The following is a 15,519-nucleotide window of genomic DNA, read 5'->3' on the forward strand; positions in this document are numbered from 1 at the left end:
GGAGAATCGAGTAGCTGATGCATTGAGTCGAAAGGTACAATGCGTGTGCAAGATTTCGGTCAGTAAGTGGCAGAGTACTCTACTTGAAAGGGTAAAAACAGCGGCTGATCAAGATGCTGTTTATCAGCAAATTAAACAGCAAGTACAACAACTGTCTGGTAAGGAAATACAACAGGGGTATGAGCTAGATGATGCCGGAATGCTGTATTTAAATAAAAAGTTGTATATACCCAATGAAAATAGTCTTAGAAGACTGATTCTGGACGAATTTCATACCAGCCATTATACCGGGCATCCAGGGTACCAGAAAATGGTTACCGCTCTTCGAAAGGAATATTATTGGCCAAAAATGAAGAAGGAAGTAGCTGAGTATCTAGCGCGATGTCTAGAATGTCAACAGATTAAGGCGGAGCATATGCATCCAGCAGGGCTGTTACAACCCTTACCCATTCCGGAATGGAAATGGGAGACTATTTCCATGGACTTTATAACCGGATTGCCTCGAACGAAGAAAAATAATGATTCCATTATGGTGGTAGTGGATAAGTTAAGTAAGGCAGCACACTTCATACCTGTACAATCAACGTATAAGGCTGTGCAAATTGCTCATATTTTCATGCAAAATGTGTTCAAATTGCATGGACTTCCGAAGGTGATTATCTCTGATCGTGATGTTAAGTTCACATCAACCTTTTGGAGGACATTGTTTGTTGAACTGGGAACACAGCTGAACTTTAGCACAGCTTATCATCCCCAGACCGATGGTCAAACGGAAAGAGTGAATCAGGTAGTGGAGGACATGCTGAGAGCATGTGTTATGATGAAACCAACTCAGTGGGAGGAATACCTCCACCTGGTCGAATTCGCTTATAACAACGGACATCATTCCTCAACACAGATGAGTCCTTTTGAGGTTATGTATGGGCGGAAGTGCCGCACACCCTCAAGTTGGGGTGGACCTGAGGATAGGCTACGAATTGGTCCTGAGATGCTCAAGGAAATGGAAGACACAGTAAAAAAGGTGTGTGCTAACTTAAAAGCCGCTCAGGACAGACATAAAAGTTTTGTTGATCGAAAAAGAAGGTTCAAAGAATTCCAAGTTGGGGATCATGTGTTTGTTAGAATCCAACCCAGAAGAAGTACCTTGCAGTGGAGCGGGTGTGCCAAACTTGCACCTCGCTATTTTGGACCTTTTCAAATCTTGGCAAGGGTGGGGCCGGTAGCTTATCAACTCGCTCTACCAGGCCATATTAGGATCCATAATGTTTTTCACGTTTCCGTATTAAAACAATACGTCTACGATCCTAAACATGTGATTCAATGGCAGAATGTTCGGGTAAGAATTAATCTGGTCATCCTAGATAAGCTTTGTTCCTAAACAAGAAAATAACTTAATCTGTTGCTGATTGCAGGTCGAGCCGGAAGGCGAGGTTCTGGTCGAACCACTGACCATTCTCGACCGGAGAGAAGTGCAGCTGCAGAAACGGGTTATTTCCCAAGCTAAGGTGCAGTGGCAACATTATGGGCCTGAAGAGGCCACTTGGGAGGATGAGGAACTCCTTAGAGAAGCTTACCCGAATTTGTTTAAGGGTGACGGACATCGGGACGATGTCCAATCACAGGAGGGGGAGATGTAATAACCCCAGATTATGTAAATATGAAATTTACTGTGGTAAAAGACATTAATACAGTTGTTGTTTATGTTTAAAAACAAAACTGTGACAAACTATTTTTGATGAAAGTAATTTAAATATTTTCTTGAAATGCTGGCAGCCTCTAAGAGGTGGATTTAAAAGAAAGAGATCAGTTATATTAACTGATGGAAACTACCCTCCCAAAAACAGGAAAAGTCCTGGCTGTAGGGGAAAGTTCTGTGCTGTGTGGACAGACAGAAGGGACCTTTTTTCCAAGAAGAGAAAAGAGGAAAAACAAAAAAAGAAAAGACTGGTTAAGTCTGGTTAGGACCAGATAACCAGGCACAGAAAGTGCACAAATCTTGTTGAGGGCTGGAGGCCTGCAAGATGGCTCGGGGGGAGAATTCCATCTGAGAGATGGATCTCATGGCTGGGTGGAAGAGCAAAATCAAGGTACAGGTGACTTGTCTGAGAGCCGATTTCCGACTCTGGTGAATCAGGTACGGATTCAGACTGCAAGTCCCTGATTGATTATGAATACACAATGAATTTAGTAGACAGACAGGAGCTTTGTTTTATTTCCTTAATATTGTCTTAATAATATTATAACTGCACAAATGTAGTTTTAGATTAAGGGACTGATTTGTCAGACACCAGACATGGTCCAAACTAAACTCACTGTAAATCTGGTTACATAGATGTATTTAGATAAGACTGGTTCTTGATGTATTGAAGGGTTATTCAAGAACCTGGTTATGAAATAACAGACATAACATAACCTCGTAAGATAGACAGAGGTACCGTCCAAGAATAGAAAAGCTAACAGTGGAGTAAACCGTGTTGCATACGGATATTAAACAAGTAGATACTGTAATGTAACAGCAGGAACAGGGTTTGAACCTCTGAGTCTGGGTAGAAGACCCGACTGTAGTCGGATTCAGTCTCACCGACAGAAGAGATAACCTATAAACCTACAGTTATTAAGACGAATGACTGTTGATGTGGAAACAAGAAACATAAATAAACCATATCAGACGAATAGAGTCTGTTCTGTAACGATGCAAAATAAGAGAGCGAAGATCATTTTGTATTCTGTCATACTACGTTATTAATTCACAGTATTTACAGACAATAATAGAGAACCCAGTTCATTGGAGCATGAAACAAAGACGAGACAAGTATATAAATGCAAGAAAATCCTGTGCATGTTATTCAAAAGAAATTGCAGGTATTCACTTATATACACATTCTCGTAAAGAAAGAAGGAAGTGAAATATTGCTATTTAGATAACCGAATGCATACTGTTCAAAATATTGTCGTATAGTTAACCGAATGCATACTATTCAAAACCTAGCAAATAAGACAGATGCATAAAGAATACAGAGCGAACGACATGGAATAATCATTATAACCTGAGACAGTTATGAGGATACTGCTATGAAAACGAGCAAAACTAGCAACTAATAATATAAACCCCATACACTGTTTTGGTACGGTGAGAATCACAGAGTATATATATTCATTTGTTATACAAAATGTAAACTGCCCTGAGGGCGCAAATAGAGTCACAGTTCACATATAAATTACAAGGTTCTATATACAGACTACAACAGAACAATACCCGAGTGGTAAAATCTTGAATGTTACAGCTGTTCATACGTTAAATGACTGAAACCTTCAAACAAAGCCTAAATCCATTAACCAGGTCTGCGCGCCACGGCCAGATCCGAAACCCCATGTCTAAGAGCAGATATGGCAAACCAAATCCGGGTATGCCGCAAGGGGGCAACCATACAAACAAAGGAAGACCATAAACACATGTAAACGAACTATGGAGAGTTCCGCCGTGCTTATTAACTAATCTGGCGGGTATGGACTCGACCAGTCACAAAGAAAATTAAATGCAAGTCATGAGGGCTCTCTGAGGAGAATACCTCGGTCAGCGAAGCAAGAAGGCCCTCATTCGAACAGCGGTCTGCAATCATAACCTAAATAGCTTAAAATCGATGAACCGCGAAGCTTTTGTATACAGGAGCAGAGAAACCGAGTTTTTAAAGCTTACCTGTGGCCGCTGCGAGGGTGAAACCGTCATGGATAGCCGCTTGACACCACCGGTGGGGTTGCATAACCCAGCTGCGTGCCCTATGAGCAAAAGAATACAAGTCTGTAAGAAATCGTAACAAATAAACCAACTGTAAATACATGCGGTACACTTAGAATCGAGACCATTACCTGTGTAGTATTGAAGGCGGCCACTGCACAGCTCCGGAGTAGATGCAGGTTAAGTAGATAACGCTGATGAGAATGAACCAGAGGTGGAATGCCGAGACAGAGACGGAGGAAACAAACGAAAGAATAAACCCCGTGACTGCTTGGTTGAAGTTATGTAATGCCTTAAACCCTCGATCGAATCTCAACCCTTCGATCCATGGGTGAAATCTCGTCCGTCCATGCAAGGCGGAAATGTCAGGCGTAAGGGCCGAGAACTCAATGATCGAGGCATCACATGGCCAAAGGAGCCAAGCAATGCCACCTCGCGCTATAAGGACGGATGCTATTAAGGCAGAGATGTGTTGGCGCCTGCAAGAGCTGCGGCAAGACCACCAACGCCTGCACTTCATTAATACTTACAACTGTGATGTGGACTAACAACTAAGCTCCACCGAAAGTCAAAGGTTACACCGAAAACCCTTGACAAGCATATGTTATTGCCACGCAGCATATGTCAACCAAGGTTACCACCGAAACTTAACATAGGATTAATAAACTGTGTAAGGTGTGGTATAAAGTATATAAATAATGCTATGTGAGTTAAATGTGTGTGCAGACATTAAAGTTGCATCAAGCAATGCATAACAAGAATAATTATGTAGGCGTACATTAATTTTTTTTTTATGTATGTGGTCTAAGGTGTGACAACTTGCTACACATCTATTCCTTAAAACAACATAATATACTTGTTAATTTAGTCATGATGATAATCATCCGTTCCTAGTTAAAAGTAATGCTTTTCTAGTAATGAATAATGAACACAAAATTTGTCACAAGTAATGCTTTTCTAGTAATGAATAACTAACACAAAATTTGTCAGTTATCTGTTTTTGCTTGTTTATAACTGAATAGATATTTTCTGTTCTAGTAAGGTCTCCCCCTCAGAGCACTTCCTGCTCCTGATAGTTACTCGGCGAATACAGTCTGGTATCTTGGTCTTGACAATTACTAGGCGAATACAGTCTTCATGCTCCTGACAGTTACTAAGCTGCTCCTGACAGTTACTAGGCGAATACAGTCTGGTATCTTAAGCTTCTCCTGACAGTTACTAGGCGAACACAACCTGGTATCTTGGGCTTCAGGATTAAGGAGCTTCAGGATTACAGCTTACCAGTTCAACTGTTAGCCATAGTTTTTGTTTGCCATTGGTTTCTTGTGCCCAACTCAAGGAAAAATCTTAGCAGCATCTCACTGCTTTCTCTCCCATTCTCTTTCCCTTTCTTCCCTTTTATGGGAAGGAAAGATGGGCAACTGTCTCTGTCTCTCTAACTGCCTAAGGAGCTATGCAACTCTTTCATTCAGTTCTTTAACAAATTGTTTAAATTCCTTAATAAAAAGTAATAAGATGTTCTAGCTTTTCAGCCTTAATCTTTTAACAAACTGCGTTAAACAAAGTAAAAGCTTTGAAGTAATACGTAAAACTGGGTAAGAAAAATAAATGTTCGTGCAGCATAAGGTGTTACAGAGCTTCTTTCTCATAAATATCTTTTCATTTACAAATATATTTATTTAGGTTATAATTAAATATATTTTCACTAAAATTATAAAACAAGAGTATTCAATTACGATAAAGATGATCCATAAATTTTGTATCGTCGTCCATGGGTAACTTCATATAACATGCCAATCGTTAGATTATAAATTTACGTGATATAATTGCCCAAACAACCAATAGATGATAGATGTATGATATAAGTGTCCAAACAACCAAAACGAGGGGCAATAGATGATCGCATTGATATGCGTGATATATTTGTCCAAAAAAACAAGCGAGGGTCAGTAGATGATAGCATTGGTTGTTTTCAACTACGGGCTTTTATTGAGATAGGTGATAGATTATAGCAGGGGTAGTTGTCAACTTTAATTTGTGGAATATTGAGAAAGATGATATCTAGTCTTTGGTGGTTTATTGACACATCAATGTTGGTTTGAGGCTCCATCAATAAAGTTGGTTTAAGGATTCCGTGCAGAGAAAGAAAATTCAATAGATGAGAGAGTGTATTTGTCGATAAAATAGCTAAATTGACAAACATTGATGGATGACATTGACGCTTAGTGGAATTGAGCCGATTTTTTTGGAGTGTGTTATCACTTAGAACTAAAATTGATACATGTAATTTTCCATCCTAGCCCGATGACGAAGGTCAGTGCTAGTTTAATTTGGTTTTAATTTTCTTCCTTTAGAATCTGGAGTTTTGAAGAGTTTTTAACTCTAGTTATTCTCAACTCCCATTGGTTCCCCTCGATCTACCATTGTTCTATGGCCACCCGTTACCTTATGTCAGTCACCGTGCCTTTTCGTAATTTCACAGCGAATCTTTCCTGAAATGTCAAGTCCGTTAGGTGATTCATAGGCCATGTCTTCTCATGTCAGCTCATGTACCCCTCTTATCACGTTTTAACACTCATTGCCACTATCACCACCACTAGATCTGTTGATACGCATGAATTATCATTCCCAAGAAAGACAACCGTGCATAAACCTTAATGATGGTCGTAAGTCTTGCATGAGTGACAAATCTGCAAGATTACATCTTGAAAGGTTTTAAACAGAAGAATTTAAAATTCAAGCGAGGCTGATAATCAAGCGAGGCTGAATTCAAAAAGAAGCCGAATCACAATTCCAACCGGAGCTGGTAGTCATTGTTTGTGAAGATCTGGAAGAGTCAATGGAGAAAAAAGAGCACAGATCCGGCAAATGTCTAAGGACTGAACCTGAAGGCCTGGATATAACGCTGAGAAATGAAGAGGTGAAGAAAGCATTTAAAAAGGCCGGGTGCTGGAACTTTTGCAAAAATTTACAAGGAGGACATGCACAAGTAACTAAGGAATTTGCACTTAACTTCACAGGCTTGAATTCAAAGCTAGCCATGTTAGAATTGCAGGTTTCGCCAGAAGTGATATCTACTGTGACAGAGATCCCACGAGGACAAGAGGAATGGTTTAAAAACTTCAAATTTGACATGAATCCTTGTAAGGAGTTCTTGAAGGATGAATTTGTAAATGCAGATTTAAGTAAGGCAGTGCCCAGGAATTATGTCAAAGAATATTATGCTCACTTACTCACCTGCATACAGAAATATCTGACTTGTGAAGGAAGGTATAACAAGGTTTACTCTTACCATTTTAAACTCCTTTTGCATTTCACCGAGAAGGTCTCCATAGACTTACCTTTCTATCTATTCCGTAGTTTGAGTAAGATGTGTGATAAGGTACAGCTGAGGAAAGAGGATTGTGAAACCTCTTTGTTTCATCATGGTTTGATCAAACTACTGGTTTTAGATGGGCTCCAAAAGATAGACAGAGATTGGAATTCATTCATTTTTATGGCTGGATTCAAAAGCCAGACTGGCCTCACTCCACCACCTGCTAGAGATTTTACAATAGCTGAGCTCCAAACAGAAGCAAGAGCTAAAAGAGTTCCAAAGTCTCAAATAAGAAAACAAGTGAAGCCACTCATCATCCAAGGTCAGCCTCAGAAATCAACTAAGGAAAAAGCTCATGGTAAAAAGACTGTACCTGAAACAAGCACATCTGAAGTAGTCTCAAGGGTAAGAACAAGAAGCCAGATAAATAAGGAAAAAGGTAAAGCTATAGCAGTCGAAGAAAGTCCAGTGTCCAAGGCAAGTTTAAATGATTTATTACAGGCTATTGAATACGAGCAGTCTCTACCAGTTCAAATATAATTGATGCAGTCAGAACAACAAAGCACCAAGAAATCCAAGGCCTCAAAAAGGCTTAAATTTGATGAGCCAGCTGAAGAGTTCATTTTTAAACCTAGAAGACCTATGACAAGGAGATTCCAGCAGGTACCGGAAGCACTGCCAAGAACAGAGGAAACAGGGGAAGAGACAGAAAAAGACACAGGAAAAACCTTCATTACAGTTAAAGAAAATAATATAGCAGCCCTGAAGAGCCAATTAGAATCAGCTAAGTATGAGATTGCCAAATTGAAGAAAGCCGCTAGAAAACATGCAGCCATACACGCAAAGTATTATAAAACTCTATGGGAAGGGAATGCAGCTGTAGAAGCCCAGATGAATTCAGTGGTCGATGGCCATTCTTTCACACCTGAACAGTACCAGCAATCAAAGAAGCCAAGTACATCAGAAGGATCAATATGCAACTAAGAGCTGGGAATAAGGCTATGAAGAAACAAATTGAAGATCTGAAGGCACAGCTAAGCCAGCTACCTGCTAAATGAGTTTTCATTTCAAGTAAGATTTTGTTTCAAAATTTTGACAAGTTTGCTTGATCTTATCTCTGAGGAAATATAAATCCCTATTTGACATGTGGAAAGTCTAAAGGAGTTTTTGGAAATCAAGTACTCGGCTAATAAAGGTCTCGGGTTAAAAGAAAGCTGTTTTAAATAACTCAGCAGTTTCGTAGCGTTCGTAGCGCGCTACGAAACTGCTGAAAGTGATGATTTTAACGCAAATCAAGCAGTTTGAATTATAAGCGGGAATTTTGAAAGGGAAACGTCTAAAGGGCATGCAAGACATCATCTGAAGCTATCAACAGTCAACCAGGTCAAAACAGGTGGAGAAAAGATATATTCAAAATCCAACTTTAAATTTTTGTCGTAAAGTGAACACCTTTAAAACAGTTCAGGATTTGCAAGAAACTTTTGCTTGCACACATGTACATGGGAAAAAGATTACAACGCATTAAGGACGTGGCAGTCTTCTACATTTTGGGTAATTAAAGAATAAAGGACATGCTTCTTTGCATTCGAATATTTTGGGGAAAACTGAAGTCGAGAAGCAAGGATAGTCTCCTAATATTTCTGGGCAGTTAAGAAGATTCAGCATCCAAGGTCAACTCGGAGCATTAAACACCCATCTCAGCCAAACTGAAAGAGAACCAGATGTCAAAGAACGAGGAGAAGCCATCATGCATGTAATATGGAGTTAGAGTCATAGTTGATTTAGATCTCTAAAAAAACTCCAGTTAACACTTTATTGTATTTATTAGTTAGTTAAAGGGTTAATAGGCGTCATTAGAAGTAGTTTTCGAATTCCCCTCATGCTGGAGGAGGAATCTCGATCAGTTAGAATAAGAGCTCTATATATAGCTGAAACAACAATGTAATCAAGGTTATAAAATTTTATGATACAACTTGGATTTGGCTTATGTAAAACTCATTGTCAGTAATATAATTTCTACTTTACTTCTCAGGATTCATGAAGGATTTCTTATGTTCAGAATATGTGATGTTGTATGTCCTTTCCTTAATTCTTACAGTGGTATAGATGTATAATCACTCAGAATTCACTGAATGTGCTCTGATTTCCTGTATACATTTATAAACTATGTGGTCCCAAATGAGTTGATGTTCTGAATGTCTAAATGCTGAATGCCCTGACTTCCATGTAAGGTTGAGTTCACTGTTATATTGAGGTGTTGTTGACTCCATAAGCCCAATGGATAGTTGTTTAATGTATTTCCAGCATCCATATTTTTCACAGTTGTTCTATAAGAGTTAGCCATCTTATCCTTAATCAAAATCATTAATCCTTTAAGAGAGAGCCCTCTCAGGTTGAGGAGGCTAAGCCTCAGCCTAAAGTAGGTCTGAAATAGTTACTTAGAGTCAACCTGACCAGCAGCCTATCAGGATCTGATTTTGAGATAACATTTTGGTGTGTCTGCCGGGAGCCTGAAGATTACTCATTCCCGAAATCATGAAGCTGAACTTCTGAAGGTAGCAGGAGCTCAGAAGGTTTTCGAGGCTGCATTCTACCTTGGTGACTCCATACAATCTTAAAGTTAAAAAGGTGGCTTCGAGAGGAAGATATACAAGGAGTAATCCTGACCCAGATCCACCTACTCTTGTGGATAATCCAAACACCATCTCAAGGAGCAGACAAAGATTTCCTGATATACCAGGTACTTCATCTGTATCAAAATCTTTGTTCCCTGAATATTCTAGAAGTCCTGAAGATAAAATTGTAGATGATAAAATTCATGAGGTATTGTTGAGGTCTGAGAACGAAGAAGAACTTATTGGAATTATTTTAGATTTACAAAAAAGAGGCATTGATACTTCATCCTTAGTGTCACAAAAAGATAAGGAAGAGTTTTGGGAGGTTGTTACCTCAGAATTACTATTAGAGGAAGAAGATTTGAATCAACTCAAAGAGCTTGATCCTTTTGAAGTTTTGCTCAAATCCAAAACTGGTTTACCCCTCCCAAATTGGAGTTCCTTTGTCAGTGGTTTGCAAAGTCCAAACAGTCCTTTTCGTACTAATACTTTATCTTCTGTCTCTGCTAGTCCAAATAGTCCTCAGTCACTATCTCATACTAGTTCTGGTCCCACTAGTCATACAATACCTGTTATCACTGCTCCTCCATTCATCATGGCTATACCTGCTAGGTATGCTCCTCTAGCTCTCCCTGCTGTTTTACATGATCTTCCTAGCAAATATGCTACCAGAATTCCAACATGGGGAGGAGATGAGGATATTACAATAGAGGAACATGTGGATAGGTTCAATGATTTTGTTGACAGGGATGAAGTGGATGATGAAGATGTAAAACTAAGATTGTTTGCTCAAACCTTCATTGGGGAAGTCAGAAAATGGTTTAAAGCCCTTAGAGCCGGAAGTATTCATAGTTGGGTAGAATTTGAAGACAGCTTTCTAAGGAAATGGGGAAACAGAACCAACCCTGTCCAAGCCCTTACTGAATACAACAATCTTAGGAGAGCTCCAGACGAAACTGTCCAAAACTTCTCTAAGAGGTTTAATAAAATATACAATTCTATTCCAGCTCATTTGAAACCTCCTGGAGCTTTGGCATAGTTGAGATATGCTGAATCATTTGATTCAGATTTCTCTCTTTTACTCAGAGAAGGGGAGTCAGCCTCTCTTGCTGACATGCAAAATGATGCAATTAAGGTGGAGGTGAATATGCTTGCTGCTAAGAAATCAAAGATGGAAAAGACTAAGCTGAAGGAAGAAGAGAAGCCTTCTACCTCTGCTCAAGAAGACAAGTTTGAAACAATGATGAAAACCATGGAGAAATTGATGGACCGACTAGCTCTTGGGAATGCTTCTGCTCCTCCAGCACAACAAGAACCTCAATTCAGGAACCCTCAGTTCAGAAGACCTCAGAATCAGCAAAGGCCAAGAGACAACAAAAATCAGTAGGGAGATCCTCCAGTGAGACCTCCCTTCCAACAAAATTTGGTGGATGAAGAAGATGAACCTGAAGTCCCTGAGGAATCAATCCATTGTTTTGATGAAGAAGTGGCAGGGATTTTCTTGAATAAGGAGGAACATGATGAGTCCCGTATGATAAAATCAGGAGAAGAGCCTTTAGATTTTTTGAAGGGCTATCAACACGCTATCTTTGAGATGCAAAAGCAGTACAATCTTAGGAATAGAGATGGTCCTATTACAGAAAACAAAGCACAACCCAAGAAGAATACCTCAAGGACAGCTGAAGATAAAAAGGAAAAATCAAAGGTGGTTGAGGGTAAGGATGACTCTCCTCTTGTCAAAAAGGATATTCAAATTCCTTCTCCTCCTAAAGAAATTGACAAGACTACTTATGTTTTTAATCTTGAGAATGAGATTGCAAAAATTAAGATATCAGTCCATTTTAATGAAATTCTCAAGGTAGACAAATACAGAAGCAAAATTGTGGAAATGCTTAATTCACAACCAGGAGTGGCTGATATCCTAAATGTACAAGAAGATAATCCTATTATCTGTTTGGGTCCAAGACTTGAGGATGAACAAAATGAAGAGTTTCCCCCTTTCTACATAAGCATTAGCATTCATGATATGACTCTACATAATGTTATGTTAGACTCGGGGGCATCACATAATCTCATGCCTAAGGTAATCATGGAAAGACTGGGGTTAGGGGTAACTAGGCCATATAAGGATTTATTTTCCTTTGATTCAAAAAGATTCCATTGCATTGGTTTGATAAAATATGTTGTTGTGGGGCTCACACAAATTCCAGCAAAAACAACTGTTATGGACATTGTTGTTGCAGACATTCCACCAAAGTTTGAGATGCTTCTTTCAAGGTCATGGGCAGCAAAAATCAAGGGCACAATGCAGATGGATCTTACATATGCTACCTGTTGGTCGCTCTAATTGTTTTCACAATTCAAGCTCCACATAAATTGTCAACCCGAGAAGGTCTTTTTATTTCAAAGATAATAGCGCACTGGATATGCTCAATTTCAAAAGCGGGATCGATGTTGTAGTAAAAGAAAGATACACACCTGTTAAATTCATCAATCTACTAATCCACACTCTACTTAATTAAAGCTGAAGTCAATTAAATTATAGCAGAAACGATTTCTCTGTTACAGCAAAGGAAAATCAATCTACAAGGAAAGAAATCATTCAACCATAGCAGGAACAGGACCCTATTCCTTGGGGAGGAACTTCAGCACCTGCTTCCTGGCACTTAATCACACTACAAGAAAAGTAACTTCAAGAGATCAAGACCCTATTCCCAGGAACAGGAACCTTCAGCACTTGTCCTCTTGTTTCTAATCACACTGCAGGCAAAGGAAAGCAATCAATGGGAGCAAGACCCTATTCCCTTATGCAGGAATCTTCAGCACATGCTCTCAACATCATTCATTCGTGCATTCGATACGTGTAGCGCTAAGAAACAGAGTATTGCAAAACTGTGTAACTAGTGTTTCAACAACAGGATTAAGGAAAGTGCAAACACATAAAGAAATAAACAAACTACAGGAACCAAAAGGGTGAATCTTGTGAGGAAGGCGGGCCCTTTCCTTCTCACAAGATTCCCCAGGAGAAAGAATTAAATTGGAACGCTCAAAAGAAGTTTTTATTCATCTGTCAAAGTAACTGATACATTACAGAAGGAGACTAGCTCCAGTTCTCACACAATACTGTCCTGTAACTTACAATTCAACCCCCCTCTAATGATGATGTCTCCTCTTTTTAAAGAGGAGACATCTTTTACAATTTACATGAGAGCGAATCTTCATTATCTCGATTCTGTTTTCTTTTCCAAAACAGGACTATTCTGTTCTTTCAAAAAGAGATGTTGTTACAACCGAGACAATAAAAGTGCTATCTTCGGGATGATCCAGGTAACCGTATCTTCGTGCTGCTGCTACTATTCCACAAAAAGTTCTTCCAGAATCGCAAATTACGCATAACGGGATTTGCGTGCTTGACGGCTGTTTCAGCAACTGAGTCAGTTGTTTCAGCAACGGAGTCAGCTGTTTCAGCAATGGAGTCAGCTGTTTCAGCAACGGAGTCAGCTGTCTCAGCAACGGTCGCTCGTTCCCAAAAAGGCATATAACTTATCTGCGATCTTTGACTTGTGTTAGCAACAATGTACTTCAATTAATGATAAAATATAAGAGTATTGCGGAATTAAATGTAAGACAGATTAATCACATAATAAAGAAGAGGTTTCTATATACCTTGGGATAAAGTAGATTGAAAAGACAATGAAGTTCATGGTTTAAGAGTAGAGTGGTATCAAAATATATAGCAAAAATGGTACATAGTGGAGTCCTAACATCCCCCCCAGCTAAAAATGTTGCATGTCCTCAGGCAACCCCTAGTCTGAATCAGAGTCTGAGTACTGGGACTGAGCATGCAAATTACTCAAGCAGTAGCTGGAGAAGGTGGCATCTGTAGGAGCTCGGAATCCGCTGTTGGTCTGCAAATGTTGCCATGCCAAGGCTTCCTCTCTGTCAGTCAACTGGTAATGACATTGATATTTGTCTGAAGGCAGCCATAAAATTGGAAAACGGAAATGATACCCAATCCAGTTTACTCCACAATGTTGAATGCAATCAATGTACTTAGGGACCCTGGATAATGCAGCTTGAAGATTGAGAGGGTTAAAAGGATGATAATCCTGTCTTTCCTTACATGACTGCTGCCAAAAGATATCATTGGCCTTCAATGCAGCAGTACCCTTCATTCTAATGTGTTGTTGACACTTAAAAAGTATTGAAGCCTGTAATTGCTGCATGTACTCGTTCATTCCTGGCTTCTGCAAGAATTCATAATATTGTGCTATAAACGTGGCTGGGCCTACAGGCTCTGGTCTAATCCACAGGAGTTTATTCTCCTCATTATGACTGCTTGCAGTGAACGCAGTCTGCCAAGTGAGCTGGTTAGACAAAAATGAAGCAAATGCCCTGATTTGTATATCTCCTGCAATTGGAATAAGATTAACTCTCCTATCTTCAGGAATGGCCTCATTATGAAGGTAGAGTTCGCACAACAGATGCTGGTCACTTTCAGGGGCCTCCTTAAAGGTCTCAACAAATTTCTCTGAAGTCATTAATTCATATGGTCTGCCATTTGCTATTGCTTTTAATTGAAAATAAACTAATCGTTCAGAAAGAAAGAGAGAGTAATTTACAGAGGGTTTACGTGTAACCATCAATTTCTGCACTAATGAAAACATCAAGGCTATCCGTGCCTTAGACTGTCTGGATTCCTTTTTATACTCCTTGTGCTCTTGCATTATTTGGTCCCAGCTATCCCAGTTAGCATATACATGGTTCTGCCATTGCAACTTATGCTGTCGTAATATTATATCTTGTTCTTCAGCATATTGCTTCTTCCATTTGTTCATCTGTTCCAATTGATTCCATGGCAGAGTCTGTGTCTTGACATCAGAAGTAGTGGGTTGGGACACTGTTTCCTCTGTCTGGATGGCTGCATCAGAAGTAGTGGGTTGGGACACTGTTTCCTCTGTCTGGATGGCTGCATCAGAAGTGATGGGTTGGGGCGTTATTTCCTCTGTCTGGATGGCTGCATCAGAAGTAATCTGTTGGGGCATTGTTTCCTCTGTCTGGATGGCTGCATCAGAAGTAATGTGTTGGGGCATTGTTTCCTCTGTCTGAATGGCTGCATCAGCCTGCAAAGGATGGGATATCTGTGGTTTGATTTCTTCTTCTTCTTGCTTTATAGAGGGTCCTACTGGTTCTTGTGGAGCAGTAGGGCATTCCTCTTTTATTCCACCTGTCGTAGATGTTTCAGGGAGCTGAATTTTAACTACTTTGTAGCCTGCATCCTGGTAAATGCTGCCACACTCCTTGCACATATATTCCATACATGGCTCCTTATTTTGCATTGAGGCTACGTGTGCTAATGTATGGAGATTCAGTTCTCTTTCAAAAGCCTCTCGAGCCATGGTTAATTCAGTTTTGTAAGCTTCTAATTCAGACTTCAGGAACTCATTTTCCTCCAGTAGAGATGTCATAGTATGTGAACCTTGTGTGCTGATTGGCTATGTTGGAATATTTTGTTGATGCACCGTCGTAGCTAGTTCTTGTACCACAGTGGGTGGTTCTTGTGTTTCATCCACCGGGCTAGAAATGGGTTCTTGTGTTTCATCCACCGGGCTAGAAATGGGTTCTTGTGCTCCAGTGGCTGGTTCTTGTGTTTCAATCACTGGGCAGGTGACTGGTTCTTGTGTTTCAGTCACTGGGCATTTCCCACTATCATCCTGCTTGGTGTATTCTTGTGCCTCAGTGACTGGTTCTTGTGTTTCAGTCACTGGGCAAGTGACTGGTTCTTGTGGAGCAGTCACTTCTTGGCCCATAAACAATGTCATATTATCCCGGGGCACTGGTTCTTGTGGGGC

The sequence above is a fragment of the Pinus tabuliformis genome, chromosome 6, assembly GCF_031772625.1.
Source record: "Pinus tabuliformis cultivar Carrire ecotype Pingquan chromosome 6, CPIR1, whole genome shotgun sequence".
NCBI lineage: Eukaryota > Viridiplantae > Streptophyta > Pinopsida > Pinales > Pinaceae > Pinus > Pinus tabuliformis.